The sequence below is a fragment of the Vulpes lagopus genome, chromosome 1, assembly GCF_018345385.1.
Source record: "Vulpes lagopus strain Blue_001 chromosome 1, ASM1834538v1, whole genome shotgun sequence".
NCBI classification, from domain to species: Eukaryota; Metazoa; Chordata; class Mammalia; order Carnivora; family Canidae; genus Vulpes; species Vulpes lagopus.
The window spans coordinates 31,847,779-31,866,278 of NC_054824.1; the positions used below are offsets into that span (position 1 = coordinate 31,847,779).

Consider the following 18,500-nt stretch of genomic DNA (forward strand, 5'->3'; position numbering starts at 1 on the left):
GAGCCAAGAGAAAGGGGTCATTTTATTAGTTTCCAAATGTGACATGAGAAATCAGAGATTAATAGAAAAATGCCCTAACAGAAGATCACTAAATAGCATTGTTAGCAATATGAATATAACCAAAGGGAAATTAATGATCAGAAGCAGAGCACCATACCCTGCAGCTTTCAGAAAGAAACTCAGCAAGAACTCATTTATCTAGCACTGTAGGAGGCTGGGTTACTCAACATATTTGAGAGTTTACCCTGCTCATACCTTTAAGCAGTAACATTGCATTTCAAATAGTGCATAGAACAGAAATTAATCTCTTCGTGATGTGATGGATAGAATTTGGAACATCAATTATAATACCATATGGCCAAGGCACAGGTCTATTTTGTTTCTCCATTGACTACAAACAGCTGTGGTTTTTAAAGATTCTTATGTACTTTTTATGGTTTTATCTTTTCCCATTGAGTGCCTTGTTCTTGGGCTATCATCGTATCAGCTTTAGGCTTCCCTGTTACCTCTGACATCCTAACTTTGCCCCATCTTCCAAAGAAAGGTGAAAGCATATGATGAATGGCTCCCTATAGAATGAGCATGTGTGTGTGTTTTTAGGAATGGGTTTTATGGCCACTACTTCAAGCTACTTCTAATTCTTTTTCTACCTATTTCAAGGTTATCAGCCACATCACGAGAAAATGGGAGATTCTACAAAACCTAATCTCTAAAGACATGGAAAGTTCATGGGACAAGAAATGCATTCTTATTTCACACCTTCTCCATGCTGCTGTAGTTGTGAACACAGAGAGCTAAAAGGCAGCGTTGTGAGGGAGCTAGATGAGGACATTAAAAACTACAAGGAGAAAGCAGCACTGAAAGCTGCAGTGCCCTGTGAACACTGAGAAGGCAGCAACATGGACTTAATAGACAATAGGAGAACAGGTCAGGAGAAGCTTCCTGGAAGAGATAACTTGTAAACTGAGGGTGGCAGATGAATCAGAGCTCACATCCATTCTAGGGAACGAAGGGCAGAGGAAACAGCACACACCAAGGCACTGCAAGAACAAAAAATGGGTTTTCTGGGAATGACAAATGGTTTGGTGTCACTGGGCTATGACATCTGTGTGGAAGAAATGGCAGGAAAGGATGAGACAGTACAGTGGGCTCAGCTAATGGAGGACCAAATATGCCATCATAAGATTTTACATGTTGTCCTGATGGCAGTCTGAAAGCACTGCCAGAATTGAACTATGAGGAGTAATAGCAAGAAGGTTTTTGGTTTAAAAAATTACCTGGGGAACACCTGGGTGGCTCAGTAGTCAAGCATCTGCGTTAGGCTCAGGTAGTGATCCTGGGGTCCTTGGATCAAGTCCCATATCAGGCTCCCAATAGAGAGCCTACTTCTCCCTCTGCCTATGTCTCTGCCTTTCTGTGTCTCTCAAGAATAAATAAACAAAATCTTAAAAAAAAAAAAAAAAAAAAATTACCCAGGCAAGAAGGGCGGGCTTCAAAGGAGCAAGAGGACACTGTGTCCTAGGGAGAAATGACGACGATTTGAATAAGGCAATGAGAATGGAAAAGAACTCATGGTGGGAGAGGTACTGCAGGTGGCCCACTCCACATGAAAGTGGGCTTAAACTGAGGGGTGGGGATGGGGGGGCGGGCAGAGACAGAGGGAGAGAAGACAGTAGCAGCTGTGGAAAATTTAAAAAGTAAATGCTAGAGAGGTTACAAAAAGTCACTATAAAACTCAGCCAGTGGATGTCTGTCCTACTTACAAAACTGGAAAAATAATTTAGTATTTAATTATGGTAAAAAGAAAACAAAGCTGGCAAAAAAAAAAAGTCTAAGGACACAGGTGTTTTACTAGAAATATAAAAAGAGGAATTTCCTGTGCAGAACATAAGAGATGAAGAACTTCTGATGTCTGTATTATTTTCTTACATCACTTAATGTTGGAATATAATACTATGTTCCAAAATGCTAAAGGACAGTTTTCCTTTATTCCACATAGTCTTTGACACAGAAGAGACAGGTTAGACCATCCTCCCCATTCCTTCTCTTAACATTTCTGCCAAATGATCTCCTATTAATGAGGTTCTCACAACCACAAGGGACAATTCATTTCATGTTTTGATAGTTCCAAATAATTTAAGTTTCCTTTAAGGACAAAACTGATACACAGTCTCTTTTACTTTGACAGAAAATCACTTCCCTGCAACTTCTATCGAGCATTTCCAAATACTATACCCTAGAGTTTCACATCATGAATCAGTTTTAACATCTAGAGGGCAATTCTTAAAGCACCTTTAAAAAATTAAAAATAAATCAAGTAGTTGATTTCTTCTACATGATAATCAACAACCAAGGTTTTTGGTTCTTGCAATGATTTGTCATTTAGCTGTTGAGCATGTAGGCTATATTTATCACGTGCACGGATCTGTCCAGTTACAGTTGTCTCACTACATCTTTACACTGGCTTAGGTAAAAGATGGATTGCAGCTGCCAGTCACATGTCTTGTTTTCCTCGATTTATTGGCAAGAAATAGAAGTTGCCCAAGAATGATAAACATCTGAAATTTGGTAAACTCCATTGGAAGAATTTATTTTACTCTCTTTTTCATCTCCAGTTCTGAATTGTGACTATTGGGCAAAGAAGTACCAGAGGTACTCAGGCTCTGAGTGACAAAGCCAGTCACTCAAAACTACTACCTCTGCAGGAAATTTCTGTTATCTTTCTCACTAAGCCAGGACTCTATATAATGAAGTCAGGACTTTCTATTTTCTACTTCACAATTCCATCAGTTCAATACTGGGCCTTAGAAATATCACATTCAATGTCTGCTATCATCACTATCATTCAATATTGTTCAGTGGTTCTAGTCAAACGAGAAAAAAAAAATAAATATCTAGATTAAGAGACAAGATTAGTCTCCCTTGCAGAATAAGATTACCAGCCTAGAAAATCAACTAAGAAACTACTGAAATGAGTAAGATTTCAGTGAAGGGACAATACGCTGACTGAAATAAAAAAAAATAAAAAAAAAAATCACCATGCTTTTGTTAAGAAAGAAAGAAAGAAAGAAAGAAAGAAAGAAAGAAAGAAAGAAAGAACATAATAGAGAAGCTTTCCAGCTCAAGTGACAGACTGAATACATACTTTTGTATTTTTTCTCTAAGACAGGAAATAAATACAAAAGGGAGAAAACCTGTAAGAGTCAAAACAACGAAGTTGGGAAGGCATAGCAACTATTAGACAAAAGAGACTAAAACAGGTGTCTTGTGGATGTGTGATGAAGATGCAGATGAGGAGAAGAAGCCAAAGCCCAGACACGTGGGGGAGAGGGGGGAGGGTGTCCAAGGGAAGAGGAAGCTAATCTCCCCTGAGGCCCCAGATGGGCTCACCAGCAGGTGAGGAAGCTGGGTGTAAGAACCAGGAATGATGACAGGGGAATTAAATAGAACAGCTGTGCCAATTTTCCCACTTCCCCCAAATAAAACACATCTTTCCAACCCTGACCGCACAGACAATCCAGGCAAAGAAGATAGTCTGATTCTGTAGGCAATTTGAATGGTTTTAACAGAATCTAGAAAATCTATTATCCAACTGATAGGCCTATTCTGTGAGGGCTGATGTGTAAAAAGCTAGCCAAGCACAGTGGTATGTCGAGAGGTACCCATCCTCTCCCAATACAACACAAGTATATAAAGAAGCATTATCTTTAAACTCCAAAAAAAAAAAAAAAAAAGGGAAAAAACCCTCCTAAGTAAAAGTTACTGTAAACAAAGAATTCTATATCCAGCCAAATATCAATCCAGTGTGAGTGCAAAACACACACATTTTTTTCAAATGCAGGTAATCCCAAAAGCCTCCCACATTCACACAATCTCTGCTTGATGAAGTTAATTATGTATGTTCCCTGGCAAAAGGAGGGAGAAAATAATAAAAGAGAAAGTCAAAGGACCCCAAAAACAATGTCTTCAAAAGTACAATGGAGAAACATCCCTAAGAATGAATTTGCAGTGTATTTAGAGGATGGCAGTGAAAACTGAAACAGAAGGTCACAGGGCTGGCTCCCATAGAGGAAAAAAAAAAAAGTGGATTCCAAGTGATGTATTGGTTTTCAAGATATGTTAAAGACTGACTATGCTTTTTCAAGGAGAAAAAGAATAGGTAATTCAAAATCCTTTAAAAAAACCAGAATGATCCAAATGAATGCTATAGTCCAAACAGGAAACATCTAAAATGTAACAAGATTTTGTGGAATTACTGCACCATAGGAAAAGGTGAACCATTTGTTCTACAGGCCAAGAATATCTCCTTTTAAGTGCATATGGGCAAAGACAACTGGACTAAAATTAAAAACATAAAATAAAATCTTACCCCCCTGGTCAGTTCAGTGGTAAAAAATATTTGTTATCATAATATCAAGACTGTTTACTGTTTTTTTTTTTTTTTAATTTTTATTTATTTATGATAGTCACAGAGAGAGAGAGAGAGGCAGAGACACAGGCAGAGGGAGAAGCAGGCTCCATGCACCGGGAGCCCGACGTGGGATTCGATCCTGGGTCTCCAGGATCGCGCCCTGGGCCAAAGGCAGGCGCCAAACCTCTGCGCCACCCAGGGATCCCTGTTTACTGGTTTTTAACTTTTGGAATCAAACGTTTGGAAGATTTAATTATGGTTATAGAACAGAATTTAATGTTATCAGTCTCAGCTATGTAAAAATAAATAGTTGATACAAAACAGAAATTAGAAGAGTGAAGACAGAAGTAGAGGGCACCAATGTCATCTTATACAGTGAAATGTGGAGGGATATTGAGAAAAATTAACAGAACAAGATAAGAGATTTAAAAACATGAAAATCAAAAGAATCAGTAGACGAAGTAACTCAAAATTAGGGGAAATAAGATGAAGCTAATAGGTGAGGCAAGTGCATTGTATCTTCATGTGTCAGAGTGAGGAATGATGTTTAAAATCAATAAATGAAGGTATACATACATTGATTATACACAGATACGTGTGTATATACATTTGTGGATATGTGTATATTAGACCTCTTCGATTGTGGGATAACCCAACATTTTTCAACACATTCTCCACATTTCAATAGTTTAATTATCAAAATCCTACTTCAAGGTAGATTGTAAAAAAAATTATTTTCCAGTCTCTATCATAGCTTAGATAAAGATGTAACCTAGGCGCCTATCAAACCCAATTCATTAGTGAACTCTATGAGGGACTGGGCAAGGGGTGGGCGGGGGGTCCAATTTTCTGGCACAAGGTATGAAACATGTCTTTAGGTCAGAGTAGCAGCTACTGTCCTACTTGTGTTGGCACAGATGCAATTCACCCCAGCACATTAATGTTTTATGATGCTAAGAAATACAGTAAGAGGCAAAGCATAACCACAGAGCTGAGAGCCTCAAAGAAAAAGTTCCATATACTATGCCTCTTGACTCAGGCAGGCCCATCTGCTCTGGTTTAGAAGTGTTTATTGCATGGTTCTCCCCAACTTTTATGCATTTTGCCCTTAACGCCATAACTCAGCAGGTTCACTCCTTCCTGATTCCAGTTACGAAGCTGTAGATGTTTTAAACTATCTGCCTAACCTACTTTTTCCCCATAAACCCTGTTATTTTTGCTATCTGTTTAGAATCCAGATCTTGGCAGAAATTAAATTATAGCCAAAAGACCTATACAATGTCTTAAAGATATGGAAGTAGCCATCAGAACAAACTAGAGAAGTGGTTAAAGGTGGCTGTGTTTAAGGGTGGGCCTAGAAACAGGGATGGAAAATATTGCTTTACATGGTATGCTCTACTAAACTGTTATTTACATGATAATGTATTTAATATTTTTTAATCTCTTCCATTACACACAGAAAAGGGAAAAAGGAAAACTGTAATAACGATGATGCAATTCACAACAAAATTGCTTAAAGCACTGAAAAATAAACTTCAAGATGTGTCACAGATATATAAGAAACTATGCCACTTAAAAAGATATAAAAGAAAATGCAGACAGAAAGAAAACCAAAGTTCCTGGAAGAAAAGGCAACAAAAGCATGTAACAGGGAGTATGTGTGTGGTTGAAAAGGTTAACTATTTACGACTGGTAAGGGTGCTTTCAATTTTGGAGTAAATAAATTATAGAAGTAAATGGTACTATTCCCTATGTTTATTTTTTAGAAACCTTTGTTGATGACAGTTTCAATAAAGTTTTAGGTTAAATTATAGTATGTAGACACTGCAAAACCAAGGTATTCTGATAGAAAACGCAAGAAAAACTTACCAATTATAGCATAAATACTACAATTTCCTAAGTGTAAGTACCAGTTTAATGGCCATCAAAAAAAAAAAAAAAAAAGCCAAACCCAGAAAGAACAGAAAGTCAACAAATGTAGATTTCTTACATTACACCTAAACCAGATTTCTGTTAAACTAAAAACACAAAGTACCTATGAGCTTTTTTCACTATGAAATGAGGTAATGGATTTCTTTCTTTTCATTGCTATTCTAACAGCAAAAGCAAATAGTTTCAACAAAATGAAAATCTTGAGTGAAATTCAATTTTAAGTGTATAAGGGGACACATTATGTAGGATTAGAAATGGAAAAAATATAATTATAAAATTTAATCTTGCTTTCTCCGGCTCCATGTAGAAGGAAAAAAAATAATGCCAAATGAAATGAAATATGGTAGAGTGATTTACAAGGTGTATACAATATTTAGGAATGTTATATTTTTTAAGAAGTGTTATACAGGTGGGCAAATGTGAGAGAAAATTCTTGAAATGTTATATAATATTTGCAAGCTCAAATTTAGAAGTATTTCATCGATAAAACTTGAACAATTTTTAAAGCATAAAGTTAGTTAATCGTAAAATAACTATTCTAACATAACATGAGGCATAGTTATACTATGAAAATGTCAGCATTCCAGAATTTAAGACCTAACCCTGAATTGCAGTTCTGCCACTTATTAGCTGAGTCACGTGGCTTCTAACTTTTCTAAGACACAGTTTCCTCAACTCTAAAATGGGAATAGAAATTCTAGTGTAGAGAATGAACACACTTTACAGTTCTGACAGTAAACCCAGCCAAAAAAAAAGACAGGAAAACAACCAGAAACTACATCTCCCCACAGTAAACACGTTGTTTCAGTCACCAATATATTCTATACTTGCACGTTACATTAAAATTACATCACAAATCAAGTTTCCTCACCTCTGAAAAATATTTACAAATTCTGCTTAAACCCTGCTTGAGAAGCTGCATGCTGTAATAAAAAGGCACAGGTTGGGAGCCCAGGAATCTAATCAGCTGTGTGACCTGGAACAAGCTACTCAATATTCTCACCTATAAAATAATGACACTGACATCTAATTAGGAGAACTGCTGTGAATACTAAGGGAGATATGCATAAAACATGTTGTTTTAAATTATTATTTGCCATTCACTAGGCACTATGTCAAGCCTTGTATATTATATAAAGTCAATCAGAACCCAGGCATTATTTTATCTTCTTCAAAACCTATCTAAAATATTAAGTCATACCAAAAATAGACCAGGTAGCAGGAGTGATACTCTCAGGACATTTTTTTCTAACAGAAGTTACCAGCTTTTCCTTTAATTTCTTTCACTGAAAAACTGAATTATTACTACATATTTCATGCTATTTTTGAAACACAGTACGATTATTCAACAAATATTTACTGAGTATCTTCTCTATACTGTACACTCTTTAAAATTCTGAGGAATACAGTAATAAAATTCACAGAACTCCCCTGCCCTCATGGAACTAAAAACCATATTTTCATTATTCCTAAAGGAAAGCACTTAATTTTACCCCAGATAATACTGGGTCTAAAAACCGTTTTTGAATCCTCTCTTAAGTAGATTTTTGATATTAGCAACTTACAATAATCATGAAAGAAGTACATGATATTTAAAATTACTTATAAGTCTACATCAGAAAAATACATTACTCTCAATAGTTCAACACAACATGTTAAATCAGTAATAATTTTAAACCTAAATATCCTTGCACTATCAAAGAGACCTATAATTTTCATCTGGGCATATTCTTTGATTACATGTTTTTATTAATAGCTTATTTACAGAGTGAAAGAAGAGCAGAGGGAGATTTCTAATTTGTTTTCAGTTAATAAATCATCAGTTGTTCTGATAAACACATTAAAGAAGACTTTTGGGTTACATTATAATATATGCTCTAGCAAAAAAGTGCTCTCATACCATTTATTCAGAACTGCAACATAAAATATGCTTAATTTACAATGACAGAGCCAGGTCCCATTGTGGAAACCTGGTGATTTTAACCATAAAACTTGGCTTAAGAGAGGCCTCTAGTGGTTATAGGTAATTATTAGCTCCCCTTCCCGCCCCCAATACCTCACACTCTGGTGATGCTCTTGTTCTCATCCATTCCCGTATTTCCTTACCTCTCCCCTCACCAATTAAAAGCTTCAAGCAAAGGAGCTAGTATTCAAGCAGTGAATTATTCAATCAGGTCCAAGAAATCAACTAAAAAAGTATATGTAACTGAGAGTACTAAACCATTATAGATTCTCTAAAGGCAAATTCTCCAACCTCCCCGTAAAACCAATGTAGAGCCATTCAGTACAAAGTAAAGACCTTAAATATTATTTTGCAAGTGTTACTAATCTTACAAAAAATGAGATCTAAGGTAATTTAAATCAACGTTATGAAAATAATCTAAAGGCTACAAAATCATAATTAAAGTCAAAATATAACCCATACATTTTTATGCTTAACTTTAATGGGATCTTGGGTCTTCTAAGCCAGTTTTGCACTATTCAACAAATACGCTAACACTGGGTGCAAATATGGAGAGTAAACAAACTTGGTTCTTTTTTTTTTTTTTTTAAGATTTTATTTATTTATTTGACAGAGAGAGTCCAAGTTGGGGGATCAGCAGGCAGAGGGAGAGGGAGAAGCAGGCTCCCTGCACAGCAGGGAGCCCAACATGGGGCTGCTCCACCCCAGGAACCCAGCATCAGACCCTGAGCTGAAGGCAGAGGCTCAACCGAGCCATCCAGCTGCCCCACACACTTGGTTATTTATATATAAATGCTTAGCCACACCCAAGTGACCAAGGTTTAAACTTCTTCCCAGTTCCAGTCCTCAATATCCATTTCCTCTTTTATTGAAGGAGTATGCTCCCAGAACCTTCCCACCTCAACCCCACCTGCCAGCCCTAGAACCTGCCTCACCTTTATCCAGGGCCCTAGTGAAATCTCTTGAAGAACAGAAACAGCTAGAGTGAAAGGACAGAGGGGATGTTAAATGCACCCTCCCAACTACAGTCACTTCCTCATGCCACAGCAAAACTCCTTCCAGCTTCTGTCTCACACTGTAGGACCATGGAGGTCTTGCCCTGCTCCCGAGGATACTCCCCAAATTCTGAAACTACAGATGTCTTCATATGTAGCCAAAGAGCAAACATTTGCATCTACAGGCACATCATCAACTTTTGCTACAGAATTCAGGTCGAAAAGAGAGGGAAAGTAAGAGGGAAGTAGAGAGAAGAGCAGACAGGATAGAGAAGAAGTTCCTTTCTAAATCACTTCCAAACTTCGTTAAGAATTTGAAAGGTAAAAACCCACCTCCTGAAAACCTCAAAAAAAAAAAAAAAAAAAAGCAGATTACTTTAGGGGAGGAGGAAGGAGCTTTGAGACAGTATCTCATACTAGTGTTTGAACAGAGAAAACCCCTGATCAGAAGCAGTGCAGAGCTGTGATGGATGTTAAAAGTCACTCCTAGGACCAATAGGAAGGCCAAAGGGAACAGACGGAGGCTAACCTCTTCCAGATCTAAAGCCCATGACAATGACCCACCTGCAAAAAAGCAGGCAAGGAAATAAGAGGAGAAAGGTTCTGAAAAGCCCAAATTGGTATCATAAGGTTTGAAGAGTAAAGCATGTGTTCTTGATTCATGAGAAATTATTACAGGCCTTCCTTGGCCAATGCACATGTCTCAGTTATAAAGTTTGGTCATCTGGATCCCATGCACAGCTGCAATAATGTGACAGCAAAAGATAAAAGAAAATTTAAATTTAAAAAACTTAAAACCATGAAATTAAGCACAGAAATATATCAATGAAGCAAATAACCATATACCTCAATAAATGTAAATGTCTTAACACAGCATAACAACCCACGTTCATTTGGACTATTTTTGAAAGATGAAATCATATACGTTATGCTTTCCTTGAGAAAAGTGAAAAGTTTTTGGAAATACTGACATTTGAAAGGTTAAGAAGTTTTAAAAGCTGCTACCCAGAAATAGTAACTCTCATCTATATAGAAAATCATCATAAGATCTCAATTCTCAGAAACTATAAGATAGCTGAGGTTTACTGTAGTCACTTTCACTTTACTTTTTAGAATTGGTCCTATTCTAATGAGAATTAAAATGATAATTTCTATATACCATTATGAAAAATGGATAACTGTTAAGACAAAACACAAGGTCAAACTAAAGCTTATTAAAACCTTAGAATAAATGCTTCAGCTTAAAAACAGATTTATTCATAAAGCAATAGTGTAGAGCTACTTTTTAAACTTCTGTATAAGCATCAAAAATAAAAAGTATCAAATTCAAGACATTTCAATCTTAAACAATTTTCATGCATATTAACAAACATTTTTTCACTGATATTCATTATAATCACAAAGCAAATACTCACTGAATACCAAACCTAAGTATTTTTTCAGGTTCTTAGAATTCAGCAGTAAGCCAACAGACAAAAACCCCTACCCTCACAGAACTTACCTCCTAATGGGGGAAGAAAATTGACAATATAAATAATAAAGTTACATAATATGTTAGATCATTTCATCTCTCTAGAAAAAAGGAAGGAGTGGTAAAAGGGAGTCTTGGTAAGAGGGATGGGATCCAATATCAAGTAATGGGAAACTACTGAGACCAGAAGGGACATCGTGTGACTCATGTTTGAGAGGACTGATTCTGCTTACAACAAAGAAAGAGCAGAAGCAAGACAGTGCTTCGAGGCTACAACCCAGGTGAGAAATGCTAACAGCTGGGGCCAGGATCACAGGGGCCAGGATCAAATAACAGCATTAGAGGTAGCGGTCAGATTTTGGAGATATTGTGGAGGCCAAGCCAGCGGGATCTGTTTTGGAATTGAATGTGGGCAGGTAGAAAACGAAAGAAAGAGAGAAATCAAAAAAGGCTCCAAGGTATAAAAGCAAACCCTTCTTTATTTCAATAATTAGCATAATTTAATCTTTAATTAAAGTATAAGCATGTCAAAGCTCTGTGTCAATGCTTTCCTCTCTATAAAGTTGGGGAAAATCACCTACACCTTGTCAACTGTCATTTTTCTTTTCTTTTTCTTTTTTTTTTTTTTTTGCACTGTTGCCTGTAGTTGATTTTAAGTTGAAGGACAATATTATTCTTGAATCCTGAGTTTCTGTCAAAGACAGTCATTCTCCTGCCAAAATCAACTTCTTATCCATAGGCAACTTTTCTCAATTTCTACACATTAAAAAAAAAAAAAATCATTTCAAGTTGGACAGCACCTCAAGTCTATTTTTTTTTACTTTGTAGTTCACTTTTTAACTCACTTTAGATGTGGTCTATATCTCAGCAGGAAAATTCATTTGAACCTCAACACTTAGCCATGGCTCTTATTCTTGGGGGTCTTAGGAAGAACAGCTCTACTTAGTGGTATGGGGTTTCTGGCTGACTGACCAAAAAAACTCCTCCAGGTCAGAGCACACCAAGGTTCTAAGTCTATACAAAGGCTTACTATAATATAAATTCAAGGAAATTAATCAATGATAGTACAGTGGTCTAACTTTACCCCAGTACAATGCTGTAATTATTATAACCTTACAACACACCTTTATCATAACATATTTGATAAATAAGTTCCCCGCTTTATTCTTCACAATTACCTTGGCTATTCTTGGCCTTACAATTGATTAATAGGGTATGTGCTTCAGTTTGCTTGCATTTTTTTCTAATTTCCTTGAATGATGTTTTGTGATTTTCTGCATAAAGCATCACTCAATTTCACCCTAGATATTTGATTTTTTTGATGATTTTTCAAATGTTATCAATTTATTTCTTATTTGTTGCTGGTATTTTATATTTATTTTCTATTTGCTGCCAGTATATAAAAATATAATTATTGTATATTGCCCTTGTTTCCAGGGGCACTGGTAAACTCAATTCTAATGATCTGCCCTTAGATTTTATAAGATCGGGATGCCTGGATCTTAGCAGTTGGGCGCCTCCCTTCGGCTCAGGTTGTGATCCCGGGATCCGGGATCAAGTCCTGCATCGGGCTCCCTGCGAGGAGCCTGCTGCACGCCCCGCCCCCCCCATGAATAAATGGATAAATCTTTTAAAAAAGATTCTACTATATCTTCCTACATACAAATTATCTTATCTATGAGTAGTTAAGTTTTACTTCTTTCCAATCCATATGATTTTTGTCTCTCTTGCCCTTATGTATGGGCATCCTTGTTGCATTCTTTTTTTTTTTTTTTTTAAGATTTATTTTATTTGTGAGAGAGACAGACTGAGAGAGAGAGACAGAGACAGAGGCAGATGGAGAAGCAGGCTCCTTGCAGGGAGCCTGATGTGGGACTCAGTCCCAGATCCTGGGATCACGACCTGAGCATAAGCTAGGCACCCAACCACTGAGCCACCGAGGCATTCCTCCTTGCTGCATTTTTTTTTAATAATAAATTTATTTTTTATTGGTGTTCAATTTGCCAACATACAGAATAACACCCAGTGCTCATCCCGTCAAGTGCCCCCCTCGGTGCCCGTCACCCATTCACCCCCACCCCCTGCCCTCTTCCCCTTCCACCACCCCTAGTTCGTTTCCCAGAATTAGGAGTCTTTATGTTCTGTCTCCCTTTCTGATATTTCCTACCCATTTCTTCTCCCTTTCCTTGCTGCATTCTTGATCTCAACAGGAAAGCAGTCAAAATTTCAGTAGGAAATACAATTTCTGCCGCAGGCTTTTTATAGCTATTCATAGCTACAAGGTAAAAAGTAGCCTTATCAAATTAATAGAATTCCCTTCTATTTCTAGGTTACTAAGAAATTTTCATTATGAATGGATATTGACTCTTAACAAATGTTTTTCTGTATTATGAAGATCATTGTGATTGTTCATGAACCATTTTCTGTTCATGTGGGAAACTGCATCAACCACTGTGTTTGTAAATGTCAGACACCCCTTGCACACTTGAAATAAACCCTCACCTTTAGTTTTTTATAGTATTGGATTTGACTTTCCAATATTGTGTTTGATTTTTACAACTACATTCATAAGAAATATGTGTCTATAGTTTTGCTTTATATAATGTGTCCAGAACAGTTTTGATATGATGATTATGCCAGCCTTATAAAAAAGAATTTGGAAGTTTTCCCTTTTGTTCTATTTTTTGTAAGAATTTTCATAAGAAATGTGTTTTAAAGAATTTACCAGTAAAGCCCTATGGGTCTAAAGTTTTCCTTATGTAAATATTAATAAAAATAGATTCAATTTCTTTGGTGTATGACTACTGAGTATAATTTTTATTTTGAAAATATTGTATTTTCCCAGGAATCTTTCTATTTAAACCAAAACTTATTGGTAAAATTGCTCATGACATCCTCTACTTCTATTGTCTCTAGGCTCTGTGATTTCCCCTTCTTCATACCGGATATTCGTCATTTGTGTTTGCCCTGCTTTTCCCATTAGTCTTGCTAAAGGTTTATCAAGTACACTGGTCTCTTCAAAGATCTAATTTTTACTTCATCAAACATCTTTATTGTACATTTTCTGTTTCACTGATTTCTGCTCTTTATCACTACATTTATCCTATTTTCTCTAGGTTTGATTTTCTTTCTGGAGATGCGAATTCACATCATTAATTTTTTTGTTCTTATTCCTGTTTTCTAAATATATGTATTTATAGCCATGCTGTCTGCCTCCCTACATTCAATGTAGGGAGTACATTGAATAATAGAAACCTCCGAGTATGGCTTAGCTGAATCTTGAAATTTTTGATATGGGGTACCTTCATAACCCTTCAGTTCAGTAGTTTTCTAATTTCTGTTGAAGCTTCTTTTACAATCTATGATTTAAATATAAATTATTTAATTTGTAGGAAGTTGAGGCTTTTCCAGTTTTGTCTCAATTTCTAACTAAACTCTACTGTTGTCCAAACATACTCCAAATGACTTCAAACATCTGAAGTTTAAGACTATATTTATGTTCTAGTATTTGGTCAATTTGGATAAATTGAACAAGGCATATTGTGGCATTTTAGAATGTATATAAATAATGAATCACTATGCTGTACACCTGAAACTAATACTGTTCTTCAGTGGGAAAAAAAATGTCTTATATAGTTGAGTACAAAATTAGGACAAGTTTGATAAGTGTTCAGATCTATATACTTACTGATCTTATCTGCTCCTCTGATCAGTTTTTAAGAGGAGTGTCAAGGTCTCCCACTAGGACTGTGGATATATTTACATATCCTTTCAGTTTTGTATTTTGTTTTGCTTTATGTATTTTGAAACTATGCTATTGATGACATAATAAATTTAAGACTGTAATATCCTCATGGTAGGTTGATTCCTTCAGCACTATGAAATGTTCTGTTTCTAGTAACATTTCTTGCCTTAAAAGTTTTATTTGAAACTACTATGGCTACACCAAAGGTCTTTTTTTTCCCCCATCCCTCTCAAATTTTCTGTGTCCTTAAATTTAAAGCATTTCTCTCATAAGTCACACATTGGTGTTATTTTTTAATGAAGTCTGACAATCATAGGTTTTTGCCAGACTTAATCCATTTGTTTTTAATTATTATACTTAGGTTTATATCTATTATCTGTTTTCTATTGACATACCTGTTTTGAGTTTTTTGGTTTTTGTTTTTTTGTTGGTTTTTTAAACACATTTTCCTATCTTTTGGCTTAACCAAATATTTCTATTCATCTATAGGTCCCTTTTGAACTTGCTGCATATACACTTTCACTATTATTTCAGTTGTTAGTACAGAGGTTATAACATGCATCCCTGACTCACTATAACCTAATAAAAATATTACACTTAATAATCCCACAACAACAGAATATTTTAACTCCATGTAAGCCCATTCTGACTATCTTCTGGATCACTTTCCTTCTGCCTAAAGAACTGCCTTATAGTACTTCAGTGAAAATGTGCTGGTGATAAATTCTCTCAATTTCTATTTACCTAAAGTTTTTTTTTTTTTTTTTTCATCTTAACTTTAAGAGTAGGTTTTTAGGGATGCCTGGGTGGCTCAGAAGTTAAGTGCCTCCCTTTGGCTCAGGGCATGATCCCGGATTCCCAGGTTCATGTCCCATTTCAGGCTCCTTGCATGCAGCCTGCTTCTCCCTCTGCCTGTGCCTCTGCCTCTCTCCCTCTCTGTTTCTCATAAATAAATAAAATCTTAAAAACAACAAGAAAAAAAAAAGAGTAGGTTTTCACTGGCTAGAGAATGCTAGGTTGGCATCCTTGGCAATTTAAGATCTCATTCCATTGTGTAAGTGGCTATGGTTTTCTTTGAATACATCCCTAGAGGTTCACAAGTTCTCAAGTATGACAATGTCCTGAAAGTTTCATGAGAAATATTTTTATATTGTTTTTAACTAATTCATTCTCTCTTCTGGAATTCAAATAATCTATTTGACCAGATCCCCCGTGTATTTTATGTCCTCTTCTGTTTTAGTCTATTTTATTTTCTCCCTCTCTGCACTTCACTTTGGACATTTTCTATATATTTGCCTTCTAATTCATGAATACTATTATCATCTACTAAGTCCACTAAGTTTATAAACACATCCACTAAGTTCTTACTGACAAATATTTCTTTGGTTCTACAATGATGTCTCTCTCTCTCTCTCTCTCTCTCTCTCTCTTTCACACACACACACACACACACACACACACACACACACACACACACACCTCTCCAGAATAATTCTCCACTTTCTTACCTCTTTTGTTCCTTTTCTTCCTCTACGGTCCTAAACATAATAAAGTTTTTACTAACTCCAATGACTGGATCACCTGTGTTTCTGCTTTCTATTGTTTGTGTTCTCTCTTGGTTTTGAATCAAATGGTCCTGTCTCTTCATATACTTAGTAATTTTTTATTGAATGCTGATTCATAGAAATTCCCAATGATAGGAAGACTGACTCCTTGTTCTGCTGGGCAGACAGAGCAGAAGGTAAGTTATATCAATCCAGTAAGGAATTGAGGGGGAGAGGCTGTGCTGTGGATTTGGGAAGTTTTAATCTACTTCTGGTAGATCCTAAAACCTGACTCTACACCTGTCAACTGAGAATATGACTGGTCTTTGACACTTCAGTCTCAAGTGATGACTTGGCTTTTCAGGTATTTGCTGATTAGCTCTCACCACAGACAGCTTTAGAATTTGTCATTTGTCTTGAATGGGAGACCAACTCTGTTTAAGCACTCCCCACCAAGCATCCTATTTTGTTCCTACAAGCCCATGAAACATGGATTCAATACCCCTGGATTCTCAGTTTCTAGTAGAGTCTTACTTTACTTAGCAGGTGCCCCCCAAGTAAAAAGAGGCAATTTACCACTCGCTTCAGGGCTTTCAACCCTCCTCACTGATGTTTTTAAGCCATTCCACCCCATTCACACTCCCAGTACCCAGAGTAGGTCTCTATCTCTTAAGCACTTTGAAACTCAGGAATTTTTATTCTGTTTATCAGAGGCTTTCAGCTTAGCTCTCTAATATCAGGTCCAGAATTGAGTAGATGAACTATGGTTCTCATATGGGCTCAGGTCTCTAATTTTGTAGCTTCCCTAAGCAGCATTCAAACACTGCTGCTCTCTGTCTCCAAGCAATTTTTCAGGATTATAACTTCCAAGCAATGCTTCAAGGCTCAAACAAACAAAAAGCATGACTATGTTTTTAAAAACATAGTTAAATTCAGGGATGCCTGTGTGGCTCATGGTTGAGAGTCTGCCTTTGGGTCAGGGCATGATCCTGGATTCCTGAGATGGAGTCCCACATTGGGCTCCCTGCATGGAGTCTGCTCCTCTCTCTGCCTATGTCTCTGCCTTTCTCTCTCTGTGTCTCTCAATAAATAAATAAAATCTTAAAAAAAAAAAAACAAAAAACACCAAAACCCACATAGTTAAATTCAGACTACATTAACCAATTCCTCAAGTGTCCCAGAGTCATTTTACTATGCATGATGTACTAATGTGTATGTATGAGCAATAAGTTGGTCTATTTGTTCTTGTTGTTGTTTTTTTTTTACCTTTAATAGGCTTTTCTTGATTAGGTATTCCAAAAGATGCATTTGAGTGTTGAACTTAACATGTCATGAACGAAGCTGAGGGATCTAATTATATTATAAAACAAAAGAACCAATAAAACACACACTAACTGAAAGAGATAATAAACAAATTTTGATTACTACAGAATTCATAAAGAAAAACTTAACCATAGTTAAACAACAATAACAAAAGCCTCACTTTTAATGAGGTTTAGCTATAGACCCTCTTCTTTAAAATCATCTCCAAATCCTAGAAAGATGCCAAGTATCAAAACTTTTCTTTGATACATGAAAGGATAACAGAAGATTACCATGATCAGCAATGAAGAGACTCACATAACCCAAAGTAATCAAGAAATGACAAGCTAGCTTTCACTGTCGTAACTAGAGGGTCATCAACTAGAAAAATAACATGATGAAAGCACCCCAACACAAGACTAAAAGGATGATGCTAGCGAGTTAGAGGTTTGATGCGTCACTTTTTCATTCAGGAGTGGTCTCTAGCATCCTCTTTCATGTTTTCTAATAGTCAAGAGACCTAAGAAAATAAGATCTACATTCCAGTATTACACAAAATGCAACTGGTAGATTTAATAAAGGGAGGAGGGAGCATCCCACATAAGCAAGTTATTTATTTAAAGATAAATAATTTCCCCCCTTTCTTCCTCTCTTCACTTTACTTTCACAATTAAGCATGGAGTGTTGTTATATTCATGTTTTAGCATAAACTGCTACAAATTCTGTTTGAACGTATAAGGTCATAAAAACGTAAATAAAACTTAAAACTACTTGCCCTATCCATTTATCAGTACCCCCACTGTACCATAACAAAACATATCACCAAAGAAAAGCACCATTCACTTTATAAATAAAAACTCCAATAATAAATGGGGGATATATTTGCAAAAAGGAACCCCACTTTGGGGCAAAGGCTATCAGCTCTGGTATAGCCGTAATTTGGAATATTTGGCTACTTGAGAAAACTCAGTGTCTTATTTGATTTGAAAAACCCTGCAAGACGCATTACTTTTATGGAGTTATGAATATCTCAACCTAAAATACTACTTTTAATGATAGAAACTACAAATATAAAGACTTAGAATATTGTTGAAGCCATCTGCAATCATGTCAAGTTTATAGATGTCAAGTGAGTCT

General features: G+C 36.2%; 1 protein-coding gene across 1 annotated transcript in view; it reads right to left on the reverse strand.

Moving 5' to 3' along the window:
* Nucleotides 1-18,500, reverse strand: part of BCKDHB (branched chain keto acid dehydrogenase E1 subunit beta) — a 209,793-nt gene that overhangs the window by 118,343 nt on the left and 72,950 nt on the right. The window lies entirely within an intron of this gene.